The sequence below is a fragment of the Arachis hypogaea genome, chromosome 12, assembly GCF_003086295.3.
Source record: "Arachis hypogaea cultivar Tifrunner chromosome 12, arahy.Tifrunner.gnm2.J5K5, whole genome shotgun sequence".
In the NCBI taxonomy this organism is placed as follows: Eukaryota; Viridiplantae; Streptophyta; class Magnoliopsida; order Fabales; family Fabaceae; genus Arachis; species Arachis hypogaea.
This window is the reverse complement of record NC_092047.1, coordinates 64635605-64649628: the sequence shown is the minus strand read 5'-3', so window position 1 is coordinate 64649628 and position 14024 is coordinate 64635605. Positions and strand designations below refer to the sequence as shown.

General features: G+C 37.1%; 1 long non-coding RNA gene across 1 annotated transcript; it reads right to left on the bottom strand.

Moving 5' to 3' along the window:
• Positions 1 to 2714: 2714 nt before the first annotated feature.
• Positions 2715 to 3497, bottom strand: LOC112729264 (uncharacterized). The gene is made up of 3 exons (XR_003166443.3): positions 3291 to 3497; positions 3133 to 3197; positions 2715 to 2837 (listed from the first exon to the last, which is right to left on the bottom strand). It is a non-coding gene; the product is annotated as an uncharacterized lncRNA (long non-coding RNA).
• Positions 3498 to 14024: the final 10527 nt, after the last annotated feature.

Genomic DNA, 14024 nt, shown 5'->3' with positions numbered 1-14024 from the left:
TGGGGAAGTTGGATTTGGAAACATCACTACAAGAAAAATACCCATTCAGGTACACTTGAAAAGTGTAGCCAAAAGTAAAAAAAAATGATGCCTTAGGCTACGGCTACGCTTTTTGGGCTACGGCTACGCTTTTTGGGGTGATTCCTATTCGGCCGTTGCCTATTCTCAAAGGCTACGCTTTTCTGCACCAAAGGCTACGCTTTTGGCGTTTGAGAATAGGCTACGCTTTTCAAGTGATGCTGTCTAGGACCAAAGGCTACGCTTTTCAGCTTTCATTTTTCCAGAATAGGCTACGCTTTTTAACGCTACTACATCACTTGTAAAGCGTAGCAACATTGTATACCATAGCTACTTTTTATAAGCGTAGCCTTAGATCCCTCTTTTTTTTTTGTATACTATAGCTACTGTATATAAGTGTAGCCTTAGGTCCCTCATTGTTTTTTTTTATTTTCTATATATATATATATATATATATATATATATATATATATATATTCTAATAATTTTTTTTTCTAAAACCTAATATTTAGTAATATGATTATATATAAATCTATTTTTTTAATTAAATTAGTTAAAAATTATAAAATAAAAATAAATACATAATAATACCATACAATATTCTTTAAATAATAAAAATTATCCAATAACAAAATATATTTATAATGAACTAAAAATATTGGGATGATCATAAATGAGTATTCATACATCTCACACTAAATTAAACATACCCATATCAAAATATACATTAGACCACTTAGAATTTACTACTAATAAACTATAAAAAACCAAAATATTGTATCCTACATAAGTATCTTCTAATAAAAGTTATTAACCTTCTGATAGAAGAGAAAAAAAATCTTGTTCTTTAAATATCTTGTTCGACGGAAGATCGTATTTGGGAGATTTCTGGTTCTTCATCTGCCTCAAATCTTGTTCTGTAGGTTCTGGCAACTATAAAAGAAAAAAATCAAAATTATATAACACTTACTAAACCCCTTAAGGCTTAAATTTGAAAGCATACATAGCACAAAAATGGAAAAAAATAAAATTCACAAACAAAATCAGAAACTAGGTAAAGAAGTGTATATCATACCAATTCAATGTGACCCTGAGGGAAATAGAAAACTCTGTCTTGAACACAAGGAACATCCATTAATGGCCTTGCACAGCCTCCATAGCTCTTTAAACAAATCATCACTAGCCCCATATGCCACAAAACAAAACACAAACATGTTGGAAACTTTGCATGGTTTTTTTCAGACCAAAAGTTGGAAACTTTTTTCTCTCATTTTTGCATTAAGCTCTTCCTTAGTAACCTCCATGTTCACAAGGCAAAAAGGGTCATTCACTTCATATTGAAAAATTAAAGGAAAACATTAAAAATGAAGGGTCCCAACAACATTAGTCAATTGCTAAAAGAACACAGACATTACTCTTTTTCAGCTCAACACTCACATTAACCAAACATGGTAACAACAAAACCACATGAAAATAAATAAATAAGTGGGAGATATTGAGCAGAGGAAGAGATATTATTAGATCTATTAAGACTTAAAAGAGTCAACTATCTAAGGTAAAGAGTCAACCATAGTCTCTTGAAACTCAGCTCCAACATAGCCACTAGAAACATGGAACCAGTTATCCAATAACAAGTAGTTTGCCACAGTACCAGAAATATATAGATAATAATAAGAGACAATCAAGAAGACATGAAAGGAGAGAATGAAGGGCATAGACCTCATTTTGGATCCTGTTGCATAAAGATTCAACCAATTGATTTCTGTCAATCCCATATTAACCACTTCCTGAAGAAGCTCTTCGTCAATCTGCAAAACCATGATATTGGTGGATTTTGTAAGTGAATAAGTGTGAGTATCAAAATTGTTTAAGGTGGAGTTAACGTCAAAAATAAAAACCGGGCAAATTGATAAACATAAGGACACTATTCTATTCTTTATCAGAAGGTAAGATAAAGAACAAATATGTTCCTTTTGCTTCACTCAAATTTTAACTCCAGTTGGCACAGTCTCAGAGAAAGAAAAAACTTTGAAATGCTGAATTCAATGATAGGAATATTTAGGAACATGAAGCTCAATAGTTGACAATAGTTGATAAATTGCCATGAGCCACGAAAATACTGCAGCATATATAATCCACATGCAACAAAAATAATTAACATGAAATCAGTAAACTACTCTAGACAAATGAATAATAGTCCCCATTAGTACTTGATTTTTTTTTATTAGAACATTACCATTTACCACTACAAAGTAAACTGCTGATTAAGAAAGCAACAATCATTCACATACAGATCCAAGAATCAAGCAGCTGACTGGTCAATAAATATATTATGTAGCCTAACTTATTTGAGAATAAACATACTCAATGGAAAGGTTTCTGCCATTTAATCACCAAATACAGCTAAAATCAATATCTAACTATTCTAACCCTTACCTCTTTGTTGATCAAATACACAAGACTTGTCCCTGTTTTTCTCTTGAGCCTAAACCTTAACCGTTCCAAGAACCAGAATTTTGGTTACATTTTACAAGGCCATTCGACCAAATTAAACACAGAGGAGAGAAAATCACTCACCTCTCTTTGCTTGTGGTGGTAGTTCTGTTAAAAGAAATTGAATAAACTGGAAAAAATGGAACAAGAGAATTATCAGAATTTTGAATTAGAGGAGAAAAGAAAGAAGATGAATTCGCTGTCCTCACCTAGCAAAGAAACTTGAAGAACAGTTGGGTGAGTGGAACGCAGCTTCCTCTTAAGCTTCAGTCAGCTCCCTCCTGACTTTGAACGAGGTTTACTTGCACTTGCTAGCGGGTTATCACCTATAATTAGCAATTTAGCACATCAGTAAAGCTCATAAAACCACACAAGCAACATTGTCAAAATACAATTTTGTATAATTGATTTTAGGTATAATTAATTCTAACATAACTGGTTTTTATGTCTGCTACTTCCTCTCAATGTAATTCTAACACAGTAAAAATTTTCACTTCGATCCAAATTGATTCTAGAGACAAGAATTTGATTCTAGTTGAGAAAAATCAAACATAGATTAAAAAGGAGGTTCCAATTTCTAAACATGTAAGTATAGCCAATCAGATAAGAGGAAGTTCTAACTTTTGCAATCCATTATCCATATATGCATCCAAAGATGATATCACCCGAGGAAGTTGCTCTAAAATCTACAATTTGAAAAGCAAAACAACCAGCATTACACACACTAGAAACTTATTTTTGCAGTCATCCACTACCCTGCATCAGATAAAAGTGTGCACCTGCTCTGTATTCTTCATAGTAGAAACCTTTGCCATAAGGTTCTTGAGAAGCTTAGTGAGTTTGGCCTACAAGTGATCGAATCACAGTAATAACAAGTTAACTATAATAATTAAAAAAGAAAACTCAAGTAATAACAACATAAATTAGAGATGTAAGATTCTACTTGAAAGGGTACCAAAAATTTTCAATCAATCCCACGTGAAAGACACAAGATTATGCAAAATCACTATTTTTCAATATGTATATTTATAAACCAATTTGCAGAAACGGGTTTCACATTCTAATGCGAAAGAAACCAAATTTACTCACAGAAATTAATTTTCATGAATTGAAATTTAAAAGACGAAACTGAATCATAGGTAAAATCTGAGAAAGCAAACACAAAGTACTAAAAAAATGACTAAAAGGAATACTCCTATTATTACTAATTAAAAAGGCCCCAAAGTTTGATTTAGTGGCTTTATTAGTTCACTGAAGAATTTTCTTCACTCTTGCACACCAAGAGCCTGGCTGTTCTCAATAAACAGGTAGGTAAATGAGCATTGGATTTTGGAATCGGTAGCAGCAAGTCTTATGAATGAATCTGAGATTTGATATTATAATTTTTAATTATAGTTGATAAGAAGAAAGATGGTTAAAAGTGCCAAAAAAAGCATAAAGCAGAAAGCCAGCAAATCAGAAATCTATGGGAATCTGCAGGCTGTGTTTATAGAAATGGATAGCACTCAAGATATAAGCATAAGCCTTCAAACCTTGTCCCAATTGAAGAATAGCTAAGTTTATATTATTCATCTTGAATTGTGATTTTTCACAGAATCATTCAGTGGCGAAAGAACTAGCTGAATTAAATAAATCATAAACTCACCCAGATTTATGAACTTGAAATAAATAAATCAAATTAGACATAATAAATAAATTAATAATAGTGACAAGCATATGCAAACCCAGATTTTCTTTGCTTGTGGAAAATTGTTAGTAGCATTGCATATAATATAGGTCACTAGAATTGATATGATCCTTTGAAAAATAACTAAGAAAAATCACTATAAGGACACTATTCTATTCTTTATCAGAAGGTTAAACAATGCAGCTTCATTAATAAATAATCTAACAATACTCATTAATCTCTTAAACCACACAGCTTCATCAATTCATAAAACCCCCAAATTAAAACCCATATTTCACAGATTAAAACCCCCAAATTAAAACCCCTAAAATCGGAACCCTAAACCTCTGAAATTTCAGAACCAAATAGAAATCAATACATACATAATCAACATGGAGATGACGATGATGAGAAGCATGGAGATGACGATGGTGAGGGCGGCGCAGCGATGATTTGTGTAGAACGGCGAAGAAGAGCGATGGTCTGTGCAGTGGTGACAATGGCAAAGGTGATGAGCGACGATGGTGAACGGTGAGTGGTGACTGGCGGTGAGTGGTTACTGGGTGGCGACAGTCAACAGCAACGGTAAGAATGGCGAAGGTGAGAGTTGTGCGCGATAGGGTTGGCAAAGGTAAGGGCGGCGTAGCGACGAGATGACGATGGTAAGGGCAGCGCAGCGACGAGGAGGAGGGCGAAGAGAAGCGACGGTGAGTGGTTTGTGAGAGGGTTTCTGTAGCGAGAGTGTTTCTTCGATGGTGAGCTTTGGAGGGTTCTGAAAGGGGATCGAGATGAAGGCTAAGTCTGGGTTTTGGATTTGGAGGGACAAAAATTTCATTAAGTGTGTGAGTTTTGCTTTTGAAAACTGAGGAAAAAAATTTATTAAGTGTCAAATTTTTTGCTCTAGATACATTAGGCATCACTTTTGAAGTGCACCCAAAACTTAATAAATAGGCTACACTTTAAAAGCGTTCCCTTAGATACAAAAAGTGGACCCATAAATATTAACATACGGCTACGCTTTTTAAGTGATTTCTATAATACCTAAGGCTACACTTTTTAAATGATGCCAAAATTGTGTTTCCTTTTCTCTTATAAAAAGGCATCACTGAAAAAAGCGTAGCCTATTCTATGAATAGGCTACGCTTTTTAAATGTAGCTTAAAAAAAGTGTGGCTGAATGGGTATTTTTCTTGTAGTGCATTTGGTTTGAGAATTGAGTATGTTAGAATTTTCTGAAAATGTGAAAGAATGTTGAGAATATGTTCATGCATTCAATACCTTAATCATATGCCTTGAGAAAAGCAAAAGGAAAAAAATGAAAAAAAAGCAAAATAAAGGAAAAAAAAGAGAGCAAATAACAAAAAGGGGACAAAATGTCCCAAAGTAAATGGTGATAGCAATGCATATGTATTGTACTCGAAATTAGGATGCATGAATATGTGGAAAACATGGCTAATGGATAGTTAGATGTGGTATTATGATTACATGGATTGTCTAAAGTTAGGTGGAAAGTTTAAGTTAATTAAGGATTCAAATTTTAGTCCACTTGGCCAAATACAATCCTACTTTGACCCTAATCCCATTACAACCCTTAAAAGACCTCTTGATATGTGTATCTGTGCATTAAATTTATGTTAATTGTTAGATAAAGAGCAAGCCTTAGAAAGCAAGATTAGTAGAGAATTGAGAGAATCGAACCTTAAACACATGAGTGATTAAAGTGCATACACTTCCAGTGAGGGTTCGATGCTCGATTCCTTGTTCCCTGCTTTCATGAGCTATTTTCTTTTGCAAGTTCACTTGTACTTTATTTTGTGATTTGAATTAGTGAAATCCAGCTCATATTTGTTCTTAAAAGATTTGTTTACTTTTAACCAAGTAGGTAGAAACATTCTGCATGTAGTTGCATTCATATAGATAGGTTGCATTTCATGCATTCTACCATTCCTCTTCATTCTTTTATAGCTTCTCTTGAGCTTAGCATGAGGACATGCTAATGTTTAAGTGTGGGGAGATTGATAAACCACTATTTTACGGTTTATCTTATGTTCAATTGAATGGATTTTATCAATCTTTCATACACTTATTCGTATGATTTGCATGAGTTTACGTTTTTCTTCCTGATTTTCTGCTATGATTGAAAACATGCTTCTTTGGCCTTTAAAATTGCTATGTTTTATCCTCTCTTATTACCATTTGATGCCTTGATATGTGTGTTAAGTGTTTTTAGAGATTACAGGGCAGGAATGGCTCAAAGGATGGAAAGGAAGCATGCAAAACTGGAAGGAATACAAGAAACTGAAGGAACTGCTAAAGCTGTTCAGCCTGACCTCCTGGTACTAAATCGACCATAACTTGAGCTACAGAGGTCCAAATAAGGCGGTTCTAGTTGCGTTGGAAAGCTAACGTTCGGGGCTTCCATTTGATATATAATTTGTCATAGTAGCCGTACAGATAGGGGATGCAAACACGTGCTCCACGCGGACACGTCGCAGTGACAAAAATCAGCGTGGTAGATTTCGGCCCCAGTGATTTTTGGGCTGTTTCTGGCCCAGTTTTGGCCCAGAAAACACAGATTAGAGGCTATAAAGTAGGGGAATCCATTCATTCATGGGAGGACTTGGATATTCACATAATTTTAAGTTTTAGATGTAGTTTTCTAGAGAGAGGCTCTATCCTCTCTCTTAGGTTTTAGGATTAGGATTTCTTCTTCTCAATTTCCAAGTTAAATGTTCTTTTAATTTAAGATTCTTATATTCTGCATTTATTCCGTAGTATTTTTCCATTTAAATCTATTATTTGTTTAATTATTTCCAATTGAATTTTAATTACCATGTTCCCTTTTTATTCCCTTTTATGGTTTATGAAATTGGCGTCCATGTCAATGGAGTAGGCTCCCAACTTGATTTTGGAGTTGATTAATATTTGAAGGCCCTTGAGTTGGAATACTCAAGAATTAATTGGTAATTGGAAGTTGTTGGCTAGCATTCTAGTTACTAATGCTAATCCTTCCCAAGGGAGAGGATTAGGACTCGTGAACAGAAGTTGGCTCCCAACTTAATTTTCCTTTATTTAGTAAAGGATAACCAAGTAGAAACAACAACCTATTACTATTAATCTTGAGAAATCCAACAAGGATAGAACTTCCGATTAATCTTCTCCGGGTCAAGCTTTTAATTTAATTACATAAAATCTCTTATTTATTTTTATTGCTTTAATTTATAATTATATCTGTGCCCATTGCCCAAACTCCAAATTCCCCAGAAAACTCATAACCAATTAAAAATCACACTTCCCTGCAATTCCTTGAGAAGACGACCCGAGGTTTAAATACTTCGGTTTATAAATTTTATTGGGTTTTGTTACTTGTGACAACCAAAGTTTTTGTACGAAAGGATTTTTTGCTGGTTTAGAAACTATACTTACAACGCGATAATATTTTTATAAAATTCTTTACTAGCAAGAATCCGATCGTCAGACGTCTCAACTATCCCCGGAGCATATCATGATTGAAGAATATGAAAAGGTTGATCAAGAGATGGACTCAATCATCAATGATTTCTTATAAAAAATTGAACCCTTTCCCATGGGGCGTGAGATTGAAGCCCTTAAAGATAACTCAACACCAAATGATGTTGGTGATCTCATTGAAGACTCTTCCATCAAATGTGAAGTTGATATGGAAGTAGATTTCACACAACCTCCCAAGTTTGATTTGATTGATGATGAGGAGGAATTGAAAGAAGTCAACAAGCATGAAGAAAATGAGAAAAGTTGTCAAGAGGTGAAAATATTCAAGGAAGAGCATAAGGAAGCCGACCTTGCATTGTCTAAGTGTGGAGAGGTTTCCCACCCTAAGCCACCATCCAGCATATCATTCGAGTGGGTACAACTCTTACCTTTAAGCTTCGCTTTCTCACTTGAATATGGCTTGATTGAAACGGATGGACAACTTAGAGCTCTTTGTAGAACTAAGGGTAAGAAGGAGTTGTGTAGTGGTTGAAAGTTTGGAATTAGGTTCATTGATGTCAAATTCTCAAATTATAGGGACTATGATTGGATGAATGCTACTTTACAAGGGTCTAGGAAGAAGGCTTGGTATGCTAGAGAGAATTCTGCTTGTTCTACTTGTCAACCACCCGAGCTGATAATTCATGAAGATCAACAAGAAGACGGGTGCGAAAATAAGATATGGGATCCTGGTTCAAAGCACAAAGACCAACTATGGGAGCTCATATCTTGGGTGGAACTCCATCTAAACTTGGTGAAGATAGTTGGAACTTCTGTCAACCATTTGAAGGGCAAAGATCCTTGGAGATTCAAGGATGAGTACAATCATAAGCCACCATGACAAGAGCCTCCCAAATGTCCAACTTAAGGACTTAAACTTAAAGTGTTAGATGGGAGACACCCCACCATGGAAAACTCATTCCAACCTTTTGCATTTTTGATTAATAAGTGATTTGAGTTACCATTGTAGGTAGTTTTCTTTCCATACAATTAGTTCAATAAATTGGTTGAAGGTTGCTTGTGGGGCAAGTAATCCTTGTTTAATTTGAAAGATTCCCAAAAACCCAAAAAGATTCTTGTTATTTTGTGTTTTGAGTTAATTTTAAGCTGAAGATAGTGTTAAGAGGGTTCTAAGTTGTTTATGCCTTTTCTGAAAAAAAAAGAAGTGTTCAAGGACGCGTACGCACGCTGTGCGCGTGCGCGTCCCTACGTATATGCAGGCCCATACTTTTTCCAGAGAGTTGGGCCAATCTCGCACAAAAGCTGGGCCAATTGCACAACTGCGTGTACGCGTGCGTGCACTACGCGCTTACGCGTCGATGTCCTTATTTTGCATATCCGCACGCCCGCGCACATGCCGCGTGCGCGCCGATTCGCCAAAACCATTTCCAGGCCAATGACCCGAGACTTGTGCCAGTGCTGGGCTGGCATTAAGCGTTTAGCCCAACTTCCATTCACGTAGACGCGCACTGTATGCGTCCGCACCCATACCCATACCCATATCTCTCATTTGTGCGGAGGCGCACTTGCCGCTTCTGCGCAGCTCACCTGTTTTTCCACCCACGCCAATGCGCACTTTGCACTTCCGCGTCATTCACTCCTTTCAACCATCCGCGCAGACGTGCACGGTGCGCAGGCGTGCGGATTTAAAATTTTCAACCCCAAAGGACGCGAGAACACCCTCACTCGCAAAACCCCCTTTTTCCACCCCCTGCGTTCCCTCCTCATCTTCTCCCTCCATAACCACCTATATAGGTTAGGTGGAAAGTTTAAGATAATCAAAGATTCAAATTTCAAGTCCACTTGACCAAATATGCATCCTTACCTTGACCCTAGCCCCATTACAACCTATGAAAAGTCCTCATGATAGTTGTATGCATGCATTGAATAATTGTTGATTGTTAGATGAAAAACAAATCTTGGAAAGCATCATAAGGGGAGAATTGAGAGAATCGACCCTATACACTTGAGCGACTAGAGTGCAAACACTTCCGGTGAGGGTTCGATGCTCAATTCCGTGATTTCCGGCTTTCATAAGCGTTCTTCTTGCAAGTCTACTTGAACTTCATTTTGATATTTGAATTGGTAGGATTCACGAATCATTATATAATCTTGGCTCTACTTGTGCATGTATGTCTTAGAGATTGAGTTACTTTTAACTAAGTAGGTAGAATCATTTTGCATTGAATTGCATTCATATACATAGATGCATTTAGGTTATTTGCATTGAATAAATGTCCATACCCCTTGCTTCATTCTTAGTTTAGCATGAGGACATGCTATGGTTTAAGTGTGAGGAGGTTGATAAATCCCATTTTTAGGGTTTATCTTGTGTTAAATTTAGAGGGTTTTGATAACCTTTCCCCACATTTATTCAATGAAATAGCATGGTTTTCTAAATTCTCCTTTAATTGTGCTTAAGAGTGAATACATGCTTTTTAGGTCTTAAAATAGCTAAATTTAATTCATCTTGATTCCATTAGATGCCTTGATATATTTGTTAAATGATTTCAGATTTAGGAGGCAAAGATTAGATCAAGGGAATGAAGGAAAAGCATGTAAAAATGGAGAACTCATGAAGAAATGAAGGAATCGCAAAATCTGTCAAGCCGACCTCTTCACACATAATCAACCATAACTTGAGCTACAGAGGTCCAAATGACACAGTTTTAGTTGCGTTGGAAAGCTAACATCCGAGGCTTCAAAATGATATAAGATTTGCCATAGTTGCATTGCGGATAGGGGCACGCATGCGCACGGTACGTGTACACGCCAATGGTGGCACATGGTTCACTTAATTCAACTCGTGGCCAGCGAATTCTAAAGCATTTTGGGCCCCATCCAACTCATTTCTGATTCTATTTAACCCAAGGATTGAAGAGGGATGAGGCATCTAGTTAGTTAGTTGAGTTTTATTTTAGTTTTCTCATGCTTTAGTTAGTTTCTAGAGAGAGAAGCTCTCTCTTCTCTCTAGAATTAGGAGTAGGTTAGATCTAGATTAGGAATTCTTAGATCTAGGTTAATTTCATGCTTTGATTTACTTTTTCTTTTGTAATTCTTCTTCTTCTACCTATCTTCTCTCTAGTTTTGCATTTAATTATTGTAATCCTCTACTTTTATGTTTATGCACTTTTGTTTCTTTTATTTCTCTCTTAATGCAATTTATGATTCATGTTCCTTTATTGTTCATTTGATTTGTTGTTGTTTAATTCCTTGCAATTGAGTAGTGTAGATTTACTTTCCTTGCAATTTTACTATGCTTTTCTTTTATGCCTTCCAAGTGTTTGATAAAATGCATGGTTGGATTTTAGAGTAGAATTTTATGCTCTTGGCTTGGGAAGGTAACTTAGGAACTCTTGAGTTACTAATGTCCAAGTGATTGACGATTGGGAGCCATTGACGCTAGATCTCACTAATTGATTTGGTGTAGAACTAGGACTTATGGACTTGGATTGACATAGCTCATTTGACTTTCCTTTATTAGTTAGAGGATAACTTAATGGGGTTGATCCTTGCCAATTCTCATGTTGTGTTAGTGATTAGGATATAGATCCTTGACCACCAACCTTGGCCAAGACCTTTTTAGTTGTTAGTTTATTTTCATTGCCATTTACATTTCATGTCTCTTATCCCAAAAACCCCAAAACATACTCCATAACCAATAACAAGAACACTTTATTATAATTCCTATGGAGAATGACCCGAGGTTTAAATACTTCGGTTTATAGATTTTAGGGGTTTGTACTTGTGAAAAACAAATTTTTGTAAGAAAGGATTATTGTTGGTTTAGAAACTATACTTGCAACAAGAATTTATTGTGAATTCTAAGCCACACAAAATTCCATTCATCAAAATGGCGGCGTTGCCGGGGAATTTGCTTATGTGTGTGCCTTTCTATTGGTTAGTGTGAATATGTTAATATGTGGATACTTACATTTCTCTCTTGATTGCTTGTTTGTTTGATTGTAGTTAGGATTAGTGTTTGCTTAGATACAAATTGATGTCATGAGCTTCTTATCTCCCTCATTGTATGACGCGTTCACTACCAAATCCGAGCTTAGAACCATTTGATTCGGAAATTGAAAGAACTTTGCTTCATATTAGGCAAGCTCAGAGGCGGTTAGATTTTGAGGAAGGTGAAAAGGTTCTTACCAATTCATCAACCATATCACCGTCATCCAACGAAGGCACTAATTACTCTTCCGTTGATACTACTAATAGTTCTTCTTTTGATCTAGGTGTTGACGATATAGCCGCTCCAAGGAGAGTTACTCTCAAGGAAGCGGGTGCACCGGATTTTGTTCTCCAACCTCTCTATGTACTTCATCCCAACTTGAATGCAAACTTTCAACTCAAGACCACTCTCATCAATCTTCTACCAATGTTCCATGGACTTCCCGCACAAGATCCAATTAGACACCTCAGGGACTTTCATGGTGTGTGCTCAACCACTAGGCGGGAAGGATCTGATGAAGTGGCCATATGGTTGTTTTCCTTGTCCTTCTCTCTTGAGGGAAGGGCCAAGGAGTGGTTTTATACCTTACCTAGTGATGTTGTCTCCGATTGGGACTTGCTTAGGAGAGAATTCCTTAATAAATTCATGCCCGTAGAAATGACGGACAAGCTAAGCAATAAGATCTCTTGTATTGTACAAGGTGAAATGGAAACTTTATATGAATATTGGGAGCGGTTCCGCAAACTTCTTGACTCATGTCCCAACCACATGATTGACACTCAAGTATTACTTAGCTATGTGTGCCAAGGCATGAGGGAGCAAGATAAGAATTTATTAGATACCTCAAGCAACGGTTCTTTGTCAAAGTATAGGACGGCAGAGGAGGCATGGCAACTCATTACCGACTTGGCCGAGTCCACTCAACATGCTAGACGGAGAGTCAACCGCCCAAAGGCTGTGAATGAAGTCTCTTCTAGTGGTAAGACTGCTACCCTTACCAAGACCTTGTGTGAAATGACAAGCCTTCTAAAGCAACTCCAAGTGAATCAACAACAACCTCCATCCCAACAACAACCACCACCTCCTCAAAACCAACAATGTCAATAATTGGTCCCCCAAAAAGTGTGTGGCATTTGGTCATGCTACTCCCACTACACGGATGAGTGTCCAAGTCTCCAAGAAGATAACACTCTAGCGGCTTCCCACAATTTTTATGATCGCTCCTACTATGAACGTGCTAATCAAGGATACCATTCACAAGGGAGCAATTACAACCAAGGGTACCCCCAACAAGGAGGCAACTATAACCAAGGGAGTAACAACTCTAATCAAGGTTGGAGGGATAGCTCTAACCAAGGTTGGCGGGACAATTATCAACAAGGAGGTAGGGACAATGGAGGCAACCAAAGATGGAACAACAACACTCCACAAAACTGATACTCACAAAACCCTCTAACCCAACAACTAAACAAAGGAAGGAACTACCAAACCTACATACCACCTCATAGACAACTACCTCAACCCAACCAATTCCATGCACCACAAATCACATATCCTTCCACTTCTCCAAATCAAGATGACACACTCCGATCCATACTCCAAGGGCAAAAGGAACTCCAAAATACACTCAACTCAAGTCTTAATGGTCTTACTTCCACCCTCCAAGCTCTCATTGCTCGCATGGAGCCACCTTCCACTTCCACTTCTCAAGCCTCAACCCCTAGTGCCATACCTTCTCAACCTCTATCCAACCCCAAGGGTGGCATCAACAACGTAACCTTGAGGTCCGGAACTCAATTGAAAGAAAGGGACTCGAAGGCACCTAGTCCAATGATAGTCACTCAAGAGGAGAATGGAGTTAAGATAGAAGAAATTGAAGAGGAGGAGGAAGCACAAGTGATCGTTGAAGAAGAAGACCCTTAACCAAGGAGTGATGTCCCTAGAAAGAAGCAAGTCTTAGAGGAAGTGGCTCAACCAAGTCCATTTCCTACATTGGCAAGAAAGGCTAAGAAGCGTATAGAGCTTAACCCAAAAATGGTAGAAGTGTTCAAGAAAGTAGAGGTAACTATCCCTCTCTTTGATTCTATACATCAAGTTCCCAAATATGCGAAGTTTCTTAAGGACTTGTGTGTGAACAAAGATAGAATTCATGAGTTAGAAACTATTCCATTGGGGAGTTCTATTTCGGCTTTCATGGGAGCCATTCCGAAAAAGTGTGTTGATTCGGGCCCTTGTTTAGTCTCTTGTGTCATTGATGGAGTCCAATTCATTGACTGTATGTGTGACCTTGGTGCATGCGTTAGCATTATGCCTCTTTCCATTTATCATATATTGAAGCTTCCACCGTTGAAGCGGTCGGTGATGCAAGGAATTGTTGTCGGTC